Source organism: Ixodes scapularis, unplaced genomic scaffold (assembly GCF_016920785.2).
Source record: "Ixodes scapularis isolate PalLabHiFi unplaced genomic scaffold, ASM1692078v2 PGA_scaffold1__304_contigs__length_218370807, whole genome shotgun sequence".
Classification (NCBI taxonomy): Eukaryota; Metazoa; Arthropoda; class Arachnida; order Ixodida; family Ixodidae; genus Ixodes; species Ixodes scapularis.
In genome coordinates this window covers 117,745,211-117,760,208 of record NW_024609846.1, presented here as the reverse complement: position 1 = coordinate 117,760,208, position 14,998 = coordinate 117,745,211, and the positions used below count along the sequence as shown (strand labels likewise).

General features: G+C 49.6%; 2 non-coding genes and 2 pseudogenes across 2 annotated transcripts; all 4 read right to left on the bottom strand.

Annotated features, from left to right (window-relative positions):
• Positions 1-2,536: 2,536 nt before the first annotated feature.
• Positions 2,537-3,538, bottom strand: LOC120842685 (annotated as a pseudogene).
• Positions 3,539-9,129: 5,591 nt separating this feature from the next.
• Trnam-cau lies at positions 9,130-9,201 on the bottom strand. Its single transcript has one exon. It is a non-coding gene; the product is annotated as a tRNA-Met (tRNA).
• Positions 9,202-9,611: 410 nt separating this feature from the next.
• Positions 9,612-10,300, bottom strand: LOC120842696 (annotated as a pseudogene).
• Positions 10,301-14,705: 4,405 nt separating this feature from the next.
• Trnam-cau lies at positions 14,706-14,777 on the bottom strand. Its single transcript has one exon. It is a non-coding gene; the product is annotated as a tRNA-Met (tRNA).
• Between the last annotated feature and the right edge of the window lie 221 nt (positions 14,778-14,998).

The following is a 14,998-nucleotide window of genomic DNA, read 5'->3' as shown; positions in this document are numbered from 1 at the left end:
AAAAGGCGTTGCATACCGAGGCACGCGCAAACATTGAAAAGCCTCTCCCCCCCCCCACTTATCCGCCCTTGCGCGCAGCGCTTGAGCTTCTTGATTCTAATACTCCTCGTTGTCCCGGTATTATTCAAGTGGAACTCCGAGATACCGCACCGGCGTGTCGGACCACGTGGCACGTTCAAGAACAGTGGGCTTGGCGGGCCAATCTCCATGCCAAAACCCCTGACACTTTTGCCAATTTACAGCACTACATGTGTTCTCGCAGAACTTCTCTGTTAGTTCCTACGGCTTTCTTCACACTCTCTTGGTCTGTACAAAAAATAGCCACATCATCGGCGTATGCCAAAAAACGATCCTCACTGGCATGTAAATTAAAGCCGCGTATATGCCCACTACGTAACACACTTAAACAATAGGGTTCTAGAAAAATACAAAACAGCAGCGGCGAAAGCGGGCATCCCTGCCGCACAAAAGAAAAAAGGGGGATACGTTCACTCACACTCTTATTCACAACCAGAGGGGTGGCACAGTTAAGGTAAGCCATGCGTACCCCATCGCACAGCAGTGAACCTAAATGAACATATTCTAAGATGGAAAAAAGAATTTCGTGGGATACACTGTCGAAGGCTTTCTCGAGGTCTATCTGTAGTAGCGCAACCTTTTGTTGGAAATCGTCGCAGCACTCCAAAATGCTTCGCGCTACATGCACGTTTGTAACAATTGTTTTCCCCTTAATACCACACGTCTGGTGAGGACCGACTATCAGGTTGATCACGCCGTGTAGTCGTTCCGCCAGCACCTTCATCAAAATCTTATAGTCCACATTCGACAGAGTAATCGGGCGGTACGCTCCAACCGAGCGTAGCTTAACTCGATCCTCGCTCTTGGGGATTAAAACAGTATGTGTAGACAAAAAGGACGGGGGTAAGATTTTAAGTCGGAACGCCTCGGAAAAAACACGGTGCAAAAAAGGAGCTACTCGATCTTTAAACACTTTATGAAATTCCGCTCCTAAACCATCGGGCCCAGGCGATTTCCCCCCCTTTAAATCGTCTATTGCCTTTTCGACTTCACCTAACGTGATAGGCTGTTCTAGCCTTTCTTTAAGCTCGTCTGCCAGCTTCGGCATTAACGGTAAAAACAAAAAAAAAAAAAAAAAACTTTGAAAATCGTCTCTCTTGGGTGCGCAATAAGTAAAAAGGCCTTTGTAATGCTCTACGAACGCGTTTTCTATGCTTTCTTTGTCACTCGACAACGAACCCCGATAAAGAATTTCGCTTATCTCGTTTTTGGCGGCATATCTTCGTTCAATGCCAACTGCTCTTTTGGTGGGCATCTCCCCATCCAATATGCGTTTCAGACGCGCCCGTACAACAGCCCCCTGATACTGATCAGTATCTAGCGCTTCCAGACATTTCTTTAGACTGATAATGTCATCAATAAAAAGCCCAGGCGATAAACATTTTTCGTGCAATAACTCTTTCAGCAGGCCATCTAGTTTTTGGTTTACCTTTTCCTGCTCGTGTTTCAAAATATTTGAGCGTTCAAGCGCTGTCATTTTTACATCCTGTTTAAATAGTTCCCACTTTACACCAAAATCGTTCCCCTCGGCCCTTGCCAACTTGTCTAGAGTTTGGCGAACTGAATTAACGAAGTAATCATCGCTAAGGAGCTTAGTATTACATTTCCAAAGATTCCAATCAAACTTTTTTGGCTAGTCCTTTGATGAACATAGCATAAAAGAAACGAGGCAGTGGTCGCTAAATGACACGTGATCAACAGTATACTTTTTACCCACTCTCAGCAATTCAAAAGAAACATACACTCTGTCAAGGCGAGCGTGACTTGCTCCTTGGAAGTGTGTAAAGAGCAGAACCCCTCCACCAGACACGCAGTTGGCAACGTCTTCTAGGCCGTAGCGTTCGACCATTCCCCCCAAAAGTAAAGCACTTTCATCATGAAATCTTCTGCTGTTAGCCCGATCACGAGGAGCGCACACACAATTAAAGTCCCCTAGCAAAATGACACGCCGATCCGTCCGAACATACATCTCAAAACTCTAAAAAAAAAACTCTTTCATCGATTCTGTTCGGTGCGTAAATGCAAAGAACACGAAAAAGGTTACAAGAAAAAGAAAAATCACAGAGGACAAAGCATCCCGACTAATCGCTAACAACCTGCTCTACAGTAAACAAACCCTTCCGCAAAAACAAAAGACACCCGCCAGACGTTCTAACAGCGTGGCTTACACACACGTCGTACCGCGACTCAAACACCCCCACCATGCTCTCAGTCTGTCCTTCGCCTTCCATCTTTGACTCTTGAACCGCCACAATATCGAGGTCGTACTCAATAAAGAGGCGGCTCAGTTGGCACTGCCGGCGCCGGGAACACAGTCCCCGTACGTTTAAAGTGCCCCCGCGCAAAGACTTTTCTAGCATGCTTAAATTCTAGGTAGGACCAACCGGAAAGTGCTGCCTTTAGAAAAAGAAAACCGTGCGAAGAAACCTTTTACAACAGTAGTGAAGGCCTTGACCACTCACTTCAATTGCTCCTCCCTGCGCTGGCGAGACCTCGACCGTTCACGGTTAAGTCCCCCATTGCCAACCCACTCGGGCTCGAGGCGTCGCAGTTCCCTGTCGGCAATCTTGGAGCTTACGCCTTCGTGCCGTCGCCTCGCCGCTCCGGTCTCCGCGTCCCTGAGCCTGCCGTCGACGCCACCTTCGCCCTCCTCGGGCTTGCCGCTGTCGTGACCCTTGACCTTGACTTCGTCATGAACTTTTGTCCCGACGTCTTCGTCGACACGGTTCTTGCCGTCATCGTTCCCCGGCACGGCGGTTGCCGCTGGGACGTCTGGAGAGTCCGTCACGTTTTCGGACCCGAGCTCTTCGACTACCTCGGGGGCCACTTTGTCTTTTGATGCCCCGGGCGAAAGTCTTGGTTTCGCCTCATCACAGACTCCGCCGTTCTCTGCGGGCCCGCCCTGGGTTTGCTGGTCTGTCGGCGTCGTCGCTGTTGGTGTTCTCTGTGTCATCCGACGCCACGGCAATGTTGTTGCTAGTGACGCGGGCGTACGTCTTCACGCACGACGAGGCCTCGTGTCCGCAGGCCTGGCACTGGTTACACTGGGGCACTCTGCAGTCTCGGCGTATGTGCCCCGCTCGGTGGCACCGGAGGCAGATCGGCGCACGACCAGGGACGACGACCAGGACATTCCCCCCGCAGATCCGCAGCTGGTGTGGGAGGCTTTCCAGGGAAACGCCCTCCTTCAGCATCATCCGCACCACCAGCGTGGTGGACTCAACGTCGACGAAGCCTGGCACTTTCCACTTTTCTCGGATAATTTCTTTGACCGAGCCGAAGGGCTCGAAGGCACGACGCACCGTGTCCTCTGGGACGTCGAACGTGACCCAGTGGAGCTTGATGCGGAGCTCCCTCCGACTCGGGTCTACGAGAAGGCAAAAGCGGCCTTTTACTTGCAAGTTGCCGGCTTCCAGAAGCTTGGTCTTTGCTTCCAGCGAGTGAAGTTTCAGCAGCCAGACGTGGCTCATCTGAAGGCCCTCAGACCAGCCACGCCCGGGAAAACTCCCACCTTGTCCAACGGTTCACGGAAGTCTTCAATCCGGTAAGGTCTTCCTTGACGATCAGCGTGAAGAATCGCGCTGAGCTTAGCAGCATCTCCGGTGGGCAGAGCAGGCAAAAGTACACGGCAATCGTTTGGCAAAAAAGAAACATTCGTTTCACCGCGGCCGATAACGGCCGCCGCCTATTTCGGGAAGCGATTCGTAGCGCCGTCCGCTCTGGCTGGAAGCCTGAAGTGAAATCACTCGGCCACTTACACCCCTTCCTGCGCCAGTCTGCTGTGATTTTGGGTGTAGCAGAGGACACTCTCAAGAAGACTGCGGAGACATGCATAAAAAGATATTATAAATAATATTTCAAGTAAATTAAAAAAAAAGCATTAAGAATCGCGATAACTGGTGTTCATTTAAAAACCTGGAACAACGGCAAAAACATTCGCTGTAGCAGAGCGTGGTTTCGATACACGGACCTCTGGGTTATGGGCCCAGCACGCTTCCACTGCGCCACTCTGCTTTTTTTTTTTTTTTTTCTTTATTTCCTGTTTACATCTTGGCGACAAAACACACGCACACACGTACACTTGAAGAATGCTCACAAAGAGGAAACATGTCAGCCACTTTGGGGCTAACACTATTGCGTTAAAATCTTTTCAGACACACTAATTCATTCAGAATTGGCAACCAATCAGGAGGTTCAGACATTGCTCGATAAACTTCCCGGATATATGCTACACTTTCTATAAAGTTTTCTCTTGCGGGGCGCGCATTAACGTCCGCATGTCGTACACTCATTCTTGTCTTCCATAGACTATGGAGGCCGAGAAGCATGAACATGTCGTAAGGGACACCATTCTCGTTCTCGACAGGTAAAAAGCGGATCCCTTGTGCAGTTAGAGGAAGGTCTTTCTTCAGCGTACGCTGAAGAACGTCCCAGTGGAAAACGGCGTCCCAACATTCTATGAAGACGTGTTCAATCGACTCAGGTTTTTTACATAGAATGCAGTTTATAGACCACGGTACAAAAATGCCTTTGTCCTTCAGCCAAGGCTTGACTGGCAGGACGCCACTATGCAATTGAAAGAAAAAAGACTTCACGGATGGCTTAACTGGCATTTTTTTAACTCTCTTTAGAACATCCTGCCCATCGCCCTCGCAGTACAATGACCTGTAGAGGGGCACTGGTAACAAAACATCCACTAAATCTTTATATAGTCTTTTCCGAGTGACTGAACTGAGGTTCAGTCACTCGGAACGTACCTTTAGCATTTGAAATGAAAGAACAACTTCGCGCATAAAGCCTTGAACACTAGGGCACAATAGGTTACTGGACGAAACAACAAATTCCGGCAACGCATTTTGTAATCGCACTTGCAGCACAGTACGTAAGAATACATCACTTTGGTCACGTAAAAACATAAACCTAGACACAATCTGCCGAATAAACAGGTGGGACAATCCCAGGCCACCACTTTGAACAGCGCGAAACAAATTTGTACGAGTAGAACGCTCCCAGACTGAACCCCAGATAAAGATTGCAAAAACTCTGTGCAACTTTTGTACGTTGAGGCGCGACATAGCGATAACCTGCAGTATGTACCACACTTTTGCTACTAAAAATAAATTACATACTGTAGCACGCGCAAACATCGACAAGTCCCTGCCCTTCCAATTCTCCGCTTTTTCTCTCACTCTCTCCGTCGCTTCGTTTCACATTTGGGTGCTATCTCTGTAGTGCTCGAGCGGCACACCAAGATATTTCACGGGCAAGGACGTCCACTGAACATTCAGAAAGATATGAGGCGTTGTGTCCCAGCTGCCGTGCCAGAAACCTGCACATTTACCCCAATTAATTACACTGCCCGTATTTTTGCAAAAGGAGGAGGCAACACTAATGGCTTCACGCACGCTTTCTCGGTCAACACAAAAGACAGCCACATCGTCTGCATACGAGAGAACCTTCACTTCACATGACTGTAACGTGAAGCCATGTATGTTTTCACTGTTGATTATTTTCAAACAAAAAGGTTCCAAATAGATCGCAAAGAGCAAGGGAGACAGGGGACAACCTTGCCTTACGGAAGAATTAACGTTCACACCGGCACTCAGATTTTTGTTGACTATTAGCGATGTTGTACACCCGGCGTATGCCATTTTTAAACCATCTAGAATTACAGAACCTACATTCGCATGCTCTAAAATCCGAAAAAGAACCTCATGTGACACGCGATCAAATGCCTTCTCCAGGTCTAGCTGTAACATCGCTACTCGGCGTTCAAAGGTGTCACAGCATTCAAGGACACTCCTGGCAACGTGAATATTCGTAAAAATGGTGCGGCCTTTAATACTGCATGTCTGGTGCGGCCCGACGAGACTTTTTATAACATTTTGCAATCGTCTAGCCAGGACCTTCATGAAAATTTTGTAGTCTACATTCGTTAAGCAAATGGGTCGGAAGGATGACACGGACTAAAGTTTTACGGTGTCATAAGATTTCGGAATGAGAACCGTATGCGATTTAAAAAACGACGGCGGTAAAACACTTTTATCGTACGCCTCTTTCAGCACTTCGTATAGGGACTCTGCAGCCTCCTTCTTAAACGCTTTGTAAAAACAAGCGCCAAGACCGTCCGGTCCGGGCGTCTTTCCCACGCTTAGCTCGTCAATGGCCGCTTCTAACTCGCGAACGCTAATCGGTGCTTCCAAACTTTCACGAACGTGATCCTCCAGCCTAGGCATGAGCGATAAAAATTCGCGTTCGAAACCATCGCCGATTGGTGCTTCTTGCCCAAAAACCTCCCGATAGTACTCCACAAAAGCTCGCTCAATCGTTTTCTTATCGCGGGTGATAGTATTTTTATACTGTATTTCTTTTATCTCGTTGCGCTGGGCTTGCCTTTTTTCATCGCTAAGCGCGCGCTTCGTCGGTCTTTCGTTCGACCAAAGCCTCTCAGAACGCGCTCGCACAACCGCCCCTCTGTACTTCTCACAATCGATGACTTCAAGCTGGTTTTTTATATCTCTTATTTCTAACGCAAACTAGCCGGGTTTGGCGCTATCTTCGATTAGAAAGATTTCTAACTGACGCCGCAGTTATTTTTCTTTGTTCTTTTTCTCGTAATTTAAGGTGCTACTTGTTTCAACGGCTTCCATTTTCACCTCTTCTTTGAATAGTTCCCACTTTACACCCCACAATGTTTGTTCATCCTCGTGTAACTTCTTAAATAAGTCATCTACTTTAGCTCTAAAGAATTCGTCCTTCACTAGGTAACTGTTGAGTTTCCACAGCGACCAATTCCACTTAGGCATTTTTTCTTTGTGACCAAGCGTAAACATTACCAACGCATGATCACTAAACGAGACAGGTTGGACGCTGTAGTGATCACAAAGTGGAACCAGATCAAGCGAGATATAGGCCCTGTCTAATCGGGCATGACTGAAGCCCTGGAAGTGAGTGAACTGAACGCTACCTTTGGAAGAAAGGCATGCTACGTCTTCGAGTGCGTTCTCCGCGACCATAACATTTAAAAACAAAGCACTTTGATCTCGAATACGGACACTATTCGCACGGTCCTCTGGTGCGCAAACACAATTAAAATCTCCGAGAAGAATGATAACCTTATCACTATCGAGGTACGCACTCAGACCTTCAAAGAAAACCTTACGTTCACGCTCCCGATTCGGCGCGTATACACAAAGGACACGCCATTCAATATTTGAAAAAGAAAAATCGCACAAGACAAATCGCCCGGACGCACACGAAACAACGGCCGTTTCGGTAATGCCTACCGACTGGCGAATGAACAGACAACAACCCCCCGACATCCCCGCTGAGTGCGCAACGCACACATTAAAAAGTGTTCGAAAAGGTTGCACCATGCGGTCCGTCTGTTCCCGGCTCTCAACTTTTGTTTCTTGAACAGCCACAATATCGAGCTCGTTTTCCGCAAACAATCTACTGAGTTGGTATTGCCGACGTCTCGCTGCCAGCCCACGGACGTTAATTGTGGCAACACGTAGGGGGGGTCCTAATTTTAGGGCCATTCCACGAAGAGAGAGACCGCATGGTGCTTACCTTAGGTCGAAGGCCTTCTCACTCGAATCGACGCGGAACTGGCGTTGAACCGTACCGAGTCCCGAGACGAGCTGCCGGCGCAGACAGTCACGGGGGTGGTTTGGCCACCCTTGGGTCGTCGACAGGAACCTTCGGCTTCATGTTGAGCCGTGGTCGCCTGAGCAGTGTCGCCTTCGGAGGCGGCTCCTCGTGGCTTGCTGTGCTGGGGTTCGTGACGTCGTCCTCGCGAGACCTTTTGATGTTAGGGCAGCTTGCCGAGGCCTCATCGTCAAGCATGGTGGCGTCGACGGCAGACTTCTCGACGACGCTGGTTTCTACGCTGCTCGTTGCAGCCCTCTCAGCCGGTGGAGCATCAGGCTCCCCAGCGTGCCGCGTAGCGTCTGCACCCAATGCAGCGTCGACCTTGCTTTGCTTCTCTTCGGCTTCCGATGCCGGCTTGACGTCTGCCCCGTCCGAGGCACCCGATGCGGCCTCCTCGGCGTCTGCAACGTCCATGAGGTGCTCTGAATTATCATCGAGCCCCATGGGTCCCGTGACGCTGGCGTAGGTACGGACGCACTGGCTCTCGTCGTGGCCGAAGCGGCGACAGAGCGCACAGCGCGGCACTCGGCACTCCCGTCGGATGTGGCCCTTGCCCTTACACCGCAGGCAAAGTGGCGCCCTGCCGGGCACCACCACCAGCGCCAGGTCACCTGCGATGCGGAGCTGGTGGGGGAGGTCGTCCACCGTGACTCCGGGCTTCAGCTTGAGGGATACCGAGCGCGTCGTCGAAGCCATGTCTGTGCATCCTGAGACGCGCCACTTGTCCCGTGTAACCCCCGTCACCTTTCCGTAGGGTGCCAGGGCCGCACGTACCTTGTCGTCTTGGACGTGATGCAGCAGCCAGTGGAGCTTCAAACGGACGTCTTGGTTACACGGGTCCACCAAGACGCAGCGACGGTCTTTAACCTTGAACTCGTCAGCTGCAAGCAGCCTCTTTTTCCCCTCGTCGCTTTTGAAGGTCACTGCCCACACATGGTTATACTGATACGCCCCCAAGGCAAGCACCTCGGGGAGAAGTGCCGCCAGTGCGAGGGCGTCTCGAAAGTGTTCCAGAGGGTACGGCCTGGCTTTCACGTCGGCATGTAAAAAAACGGTGTTCTGAACGGACGGTCCTGACGGCAGCGTCGGCAAAAGAAGTTCGTAATCCTGAGATGCAGCGTCAGCACTCCTGATACCGCGGCCAGGCTGGGCCGCTGGAACCGCTCCAACGGAGCTCATGATAGTACGTCCGTACGCTTCGGCGGCCGGAAGTAGAATCCACTGCGCCACTCTGCTGTGATTTTTGGTGTAAGCAGAGGACACTCTCGAGAAGACTGCGGATACATGCATAAAAAGATATTATAAATAATATTTCAAGTTAATTTAAGAAAAGCAGTAAGAATCGCGATAACTGGTGTTCATTTAAAAACCTCGAACATCGGCAAAAAACATTCTCCGTAGCAGAGCGTGGTTTCGATCCACGGACCTCTGGGTTATGGGCCCAGCACGCTTCCACTGCGCCACTCTGCTGTGATTTTGGGTGTAAGCAGAGGACACTCTCGAGAAGACTGCGGATACATGCATAAAAAAGATATTATAAATAATATTTCAAGTTAATTGAAAAAGCATTAAGAATCGCGATAACCGGTGTTCATTTAAAAACCTCGAACATCGGCAAAAAACATTCGCCGTAGCAGAGCGTGGTTTCGATCCACGGACCTCTGGGTTATGGGCCCAGCACGCTTCCACTGCGCCTTTTTTTTTTTTTTGCCAGCTTGGCGTTTTTATTTTAGTATTGGGTGCTATTTACATTCTAAAAGGTCAGTGCTTTTGACACAACTTACAGCAACAATTATTTACATGAAATATGAAACGAACTGCAGCTCAACCGATCAGCGTGGCGGCAGCCCTCTAGGGGTTGCTTGCGGTCTGCAATGTCCTTACTTCACTAGAGATTGGAATCTCTCCCAGGGCTCCGTTTCCTCAAAAGAGGTTTCTTTGATGATCGATGACGTATACTTGAAACCATCTAGAAAGTGGCGCCACGCTGATTTTCCGCGCTCACGCACCAAAGTATGATCGGTGCGCGAGTTCCATATCACATGCAGACCGATCAGAGGGAGAAGTTCGTAACACCTGCTTTGTTGCTGGTCAGGGGCCCTAAGCTGGACACTTGGCGAAAAGGTCGGCGAGAAATCTGGCGGCCGTGATTGGCCGACGCCGCGCTTGACCTTGACGCCGGCCAATCATAGCCGCCAGATTTCTCGCCGTCTTTCTCGCCAAGTGTCCAGATTAGGGCCCCAGGAGTGACAAGAAACTTCATGCTGTGCCATGTTGGGTACAGCTCAATCCTTAACGTTGCCCGTAGGTGCGCCCAAAAGAGTTCGGCACTAGAACAATACAAAAACGTGTGTTGCAACGTCTCCGGCACAGGACATATAGCACAGTTCACGTCCCAGGGCAAATGAAAACCCTTTTGTTCCTCCCATGTTTTAACCGCCAGGACTTCCGTGTGGAAGCGCACATAAAAGTCCCTTGTGCCTGGGCGAACAGGGAAAGCACTTAACCTTTTAAACACGTCCAATCATTCGGTGTCGGGGAACATTTGGCGATACATTGGAGGCGGCATTACGAGGTCTAGGGTATCCCAATAAAGACGTCTCCTCTTTACTTTGTTTAGATATTCCCATGAGAAGCGTTCTTCGAAAAACCTGATCGCATCTCTGATCTCTTTGTAGTAGCGAAGCGTCGAGCACTTCTTTGGAGCGCCATCTGTTTCTTTCATCCAGGGAGCAAGGTAGTGCCCACCAAGCTCTCGGAACGCTGCCACCAGCGCGGGAGTTTTGTCTCGGTTTCGGAAAACAAGAAACCGCTGCACTTTTAGTTTTATTTCTAAGTTTACTAGTCCCAGTCCTCCTTTTTGCCTACTTATGAAAAGGTTCCTCCGGCGCATTCTTTAAAAACCAGAACCCCAGAAAAACGTTGCACAGAATCTATGCACTTTCGGTACATCGAGCTGCCTACACGGCACCGCTTGCGCTGAATACCAAACGGTTGAAAAAAACACTGCATTGCTGACATACGCTCTATTCAAAAGTGGTACGTACCTCCCCCACCGTTCTGGAAGCTTCGCCCTCAACGTGTTCAAATGTAGGCCATCTACGCCTGTCCTGAGCTGCGTGCTGCCCAATCCGACCCCTAAGTAGTTGGAGATGTGTGTTGACCACGCTATACCCAAGAATAGTTCTGGCTTGGATGGCCATGGTCCCAGCCTGGTCCCGACCGTTCTTTGTTGGGTTCATTTTCGCTCCTGAAACGTCACAAAACTGACGGACATGTTCTACTGCCTTCCTCACCTCCTCTTGCGATTGCCCAATCAGTGTCACATCATCTGCGTATGCCAACAGTTTAACTGACATTGAGCCCAGGCAAGCTCCCCTTATGCTGTGGTCATTTAAGATTGCTTTGCACAGCGGTTCAAGGTAAATGGCGAATAAAATAGGCGACATTGGGCAACCCTTCTGTACGGACGATTTAACGGGGATGCTACACGACCTGCGCCCGTTGACCAAGAGTCTTGTACTTATGTCCCTATAGCATATTTTAAGAAAATTCACTAAAAACTCTCCCGTTCCGCATTGCTCTAGTAAGGAGAATAAAAAAAGCATGATTCACTCTGTCGAGTTCTTTTTTTAAGTCTATTTGTAGGACGGCCGTGGGACGTTCCATGGCTTCCGCCGTTTCTGTTATAACTCACATTGTGTGCAAGGTTGCGAATATTGACCTGTTCTTGAAGCCATACGTTTGATGATTTGCAACCAGGGTTTTGTAAGCTGTTTCCAGGCGTTTTGCTAAAATTTCTGTCAGAATCTTATAATCTGCTGTTAACAGGCTTATCGGCCTAAAGTCTTCACTACTTGCAATGGAGCCCCTACACTTCCGTTTTGGAATTAGTACCGTCACTGCCTGTCTCATGAAAGGCGGGAGGAGCTTTCTTTTATACACGTCTCCGTAAACTTGCCTTAAAATGGGGACTAGTTCTTCTGAAAAGGTTTTGTAAAAAGTTGCGCCCAGACCGTCTACACCCGGCGATTTGTTCGGTGTTAGCTCCTTAATGGCACTTATACTTCTGACTCGCTGATAGGCCTGTTCAGGAATTCAGTTGTTGTCTAGGTTCCTGTGGCATGATATCCAGCACTCGTTTCATTGCTTGCCCGTTTAGGTTCCTCTGTTTACCAAAACTGCTGCTGAAAAAGGTGACCAGCTCTCGTTCTATTTTTGCGGGGTCGGAGATGATGTTCCCTTTACTTTGAAGCTGATTAATTTGGTTGCGGCTGGCGCGTTCGCGCTCACGCGTTTTAAAGATTTTCGTAGGGTCTTCAGAACGCCCTAGCGTCCGTAATCGTGATCTGACCATTGCTCCGCGATACTCCTCCTCTAGTATTCCGAGCAGTTGGGATTTACATTCTCGAATATCAGCTGTAAACACACCGGGCATCCTATTTTCTTCTCGAATTAGAGTTTGCAGCGCCTTCGTCACGTCCCTCTTAACGGCCTTCCTTTCCCGAGACTTTTCTTGGCAAAAGGCTATAATGCACATTTTTATCTCTTCTTTCAGCAGCTCCCAGTGTACGGCAGTTACGTTGTTTCCCTCCACTTTATGTGTGATAAGTTTTCTAACTGCGCGCTGCAGCCCCTCCTCCTCGAGAGCATTTTCGTTTAGCTTCCAACTTTTCCAGCATGAGTCGCGGTTTGGCTTTTCTTTTACCTTTCTTATCTGCGCCGCAACTACGGCATGATCAAAGAAAGCTAACGGCTTGACCTGATAGCTTGCCGTATCTATACTGCTAAGCGGCTCGAAGCATATATTCGGTTCAGGCGCGAGTGACAATCGCCTTGCCAATGAGTGTAGCCGGGAGCAGGTGCTTCTACAAATTCCGTTACGTCTTGTAAATCAAAGTCTCGGATTAGCTTCTTTAGTTCCGTCAGACTGGAATCCTGTCGGAGCCCCTTTGAGGACTCGTTTGCTCGCGTGACGCAGTTGAAATCTGCTCCGAGTATAGTCTGCGCCGGGGTGTTCATGTATTGTCTGAGCTGATTGAAAAATAGTTTCCTTTCTACTGCGAGATTCGGCGCCATGCACAGAAATTAATCGCAATGCTTCATTATTGTAAACCACATCAACCGCGCAAATTCTCCCACTCTGATCTGTCTCCCATTCTGGAAATAGCACAATCCCGCTTCGCTTGCGAATTAGTATTGCCGTGCCTGCACTATGCGAAATTGCATGGGCATAACGAAATTCAAAGTGATTTTCGAAGAATAGAACAGCCTGCTTTACATGTTCGGTGGTTAATTTACTTTCTTGTAGCAAGGCCACCTGAACTCTTTCCGCTAAAAGCGAGTTGGGAAGCCATTGCTTCCTTTTTTGAGCTATCAAGCTAACGCAATTAAGCGCAATTATTTTTAAATTGAATTTTGCTAACTTTTAGTGCCTCCTTGGCCACTCTTCTAGCATGTGGCATTACACCCAACCATCCACCTCGCGCATTTAACATGCAGCAGAGGGCATATAAAGTGAACCTATGCAGAGTCTTTCTGCCGGCGGGCGTCCGGCAGGATCCGAGGCTTGGGGTTGTATCAAAAACGTCTCTGGATTGGCTGCTTCATCTTGAGGCGCTGTTCGTGCAGCCCTTGGCCTTCCTCCTCTGTGCTGGCCCAATCCTCTTTTTCCGATGGCTCCAAGTTGGCATGGTCCTTATCGTCCGGCGTAGCTTGCATCTCCACCTCGGTGCCCCCGTAGTCGCTGTTGGGCTCACCCACCTGACGTGGTGACGCAGCCTTGACGGAAGCGCTGACTTCCGTGCTGCCGCCGTTTGCGTCTGCCTTTGAGGTAGCCGATAACAGTAGGTAGTCTTGGAGCGTGGGGGGCGTGGCAGGCGCGGTATCTTCAGTGGCAGCCCTGCTGAAGGCGCTTGGCTCGGTGAAGTTAACCCTAGCCGTCAGTGTGCCACCAGCGGTAATTTCCACTTCTTCCTCGTCCATAAGATGCTCGGACTCGTTGATGCCGCCCGTGCCGTCTGCGACCGTTGCATAGGCCCTGACGCAGTCGTCCTTTTCATGGCCAAAGCGTCAACACAGGTCGCATCGTGGCGTCTTACACTCACGTCGGACGTGTCCAGTCCTTCGACATCGCAGACACATTGGGGCGCGCCCGGGCGCAACGACGAGCACCGAGCCATGTGGAAGACGCAGCTGGTGTGGGAGCCTATCCAAAGTGACGCCTTCTTTGAGCTTGAGGCTTACCAGTCTGGTAGTTGATTCAACTCCCTGAAATCCCTCTTCCTGCCAGCCTTCTCGAGTGACGCCCTCGACCCTGAGATATTGCTCGAGAGCTCTCCGGATGGTGTCGTCAGGGACGTCGCACGGCACCCAGTGCAGTTTTAACCGCACCTCGGCCTTGTTAGGGTCTAGCACCAGACAGCGCTTACCCTTGACTCGTAGTTCTTGTGCGTCTTGCATCTTCTGCTTTGAAGCCAGCGAGTGGAAGGTAGCAATCCAGACGTGGTTCATTTGGTAAGAGCCGAATGCCTTGAGGTCTTGAAGGACTCCGATGCTCTGGAGCCCTGACTTGAAGTCACCAATCTTGTATGGCCTTCCCGAGACATCACAGTGCAAAAAAAAACAACAAAAAACAGTGGCGCGCACGATGGTACCTGTTGGCAGGGGCGGCAGAATGATACGGTAGTCCTGGGGAATATCAGACGTAGGAAAACCACGGCCCGAGAGGGCCGTTGTCCCAGCTCCGCTGGAGCCAGCTATCCGTGCGTCCGAGCGCGGCGAGCAGCGGAAGCCGAATGACTGCGCCCCTCTGCTGTGATTTTGGGTGTAAGCAGAGGACACTCTCGAGAAGAATGCGGATACATGCATAAAAAGATATTATAAATACAATTTCAAGTTAATTAAAAAAAATTTACAATCGCGATAACTGGTGTTCATTTAAAAACCTCGAACATCGACAAAAACATTTGCTGTAGCAGAGCGCGGTTTCGATCCACGGACCTCTGGGTTATGGGCCCAGCACGCTTCCACTGCGCCACCCTGCTTTTTTTTTGACATTTTATTTAAAACACACATTATTTACAGGGCTAAAAGCCTCGCGGCACTGTTCTCTTGTTTGACCGTTTGACTCACATTAAAGGGCAGCGTAGGAACTTAGCAGCATTCGACCCCACACAGTACAGCTCCTTACGAATATTAGTGCACCCTTACAGGCCACTCTGCCATTTTCTACTGTACTCGCAATAAAGGGGCAACCTTCTAGCGC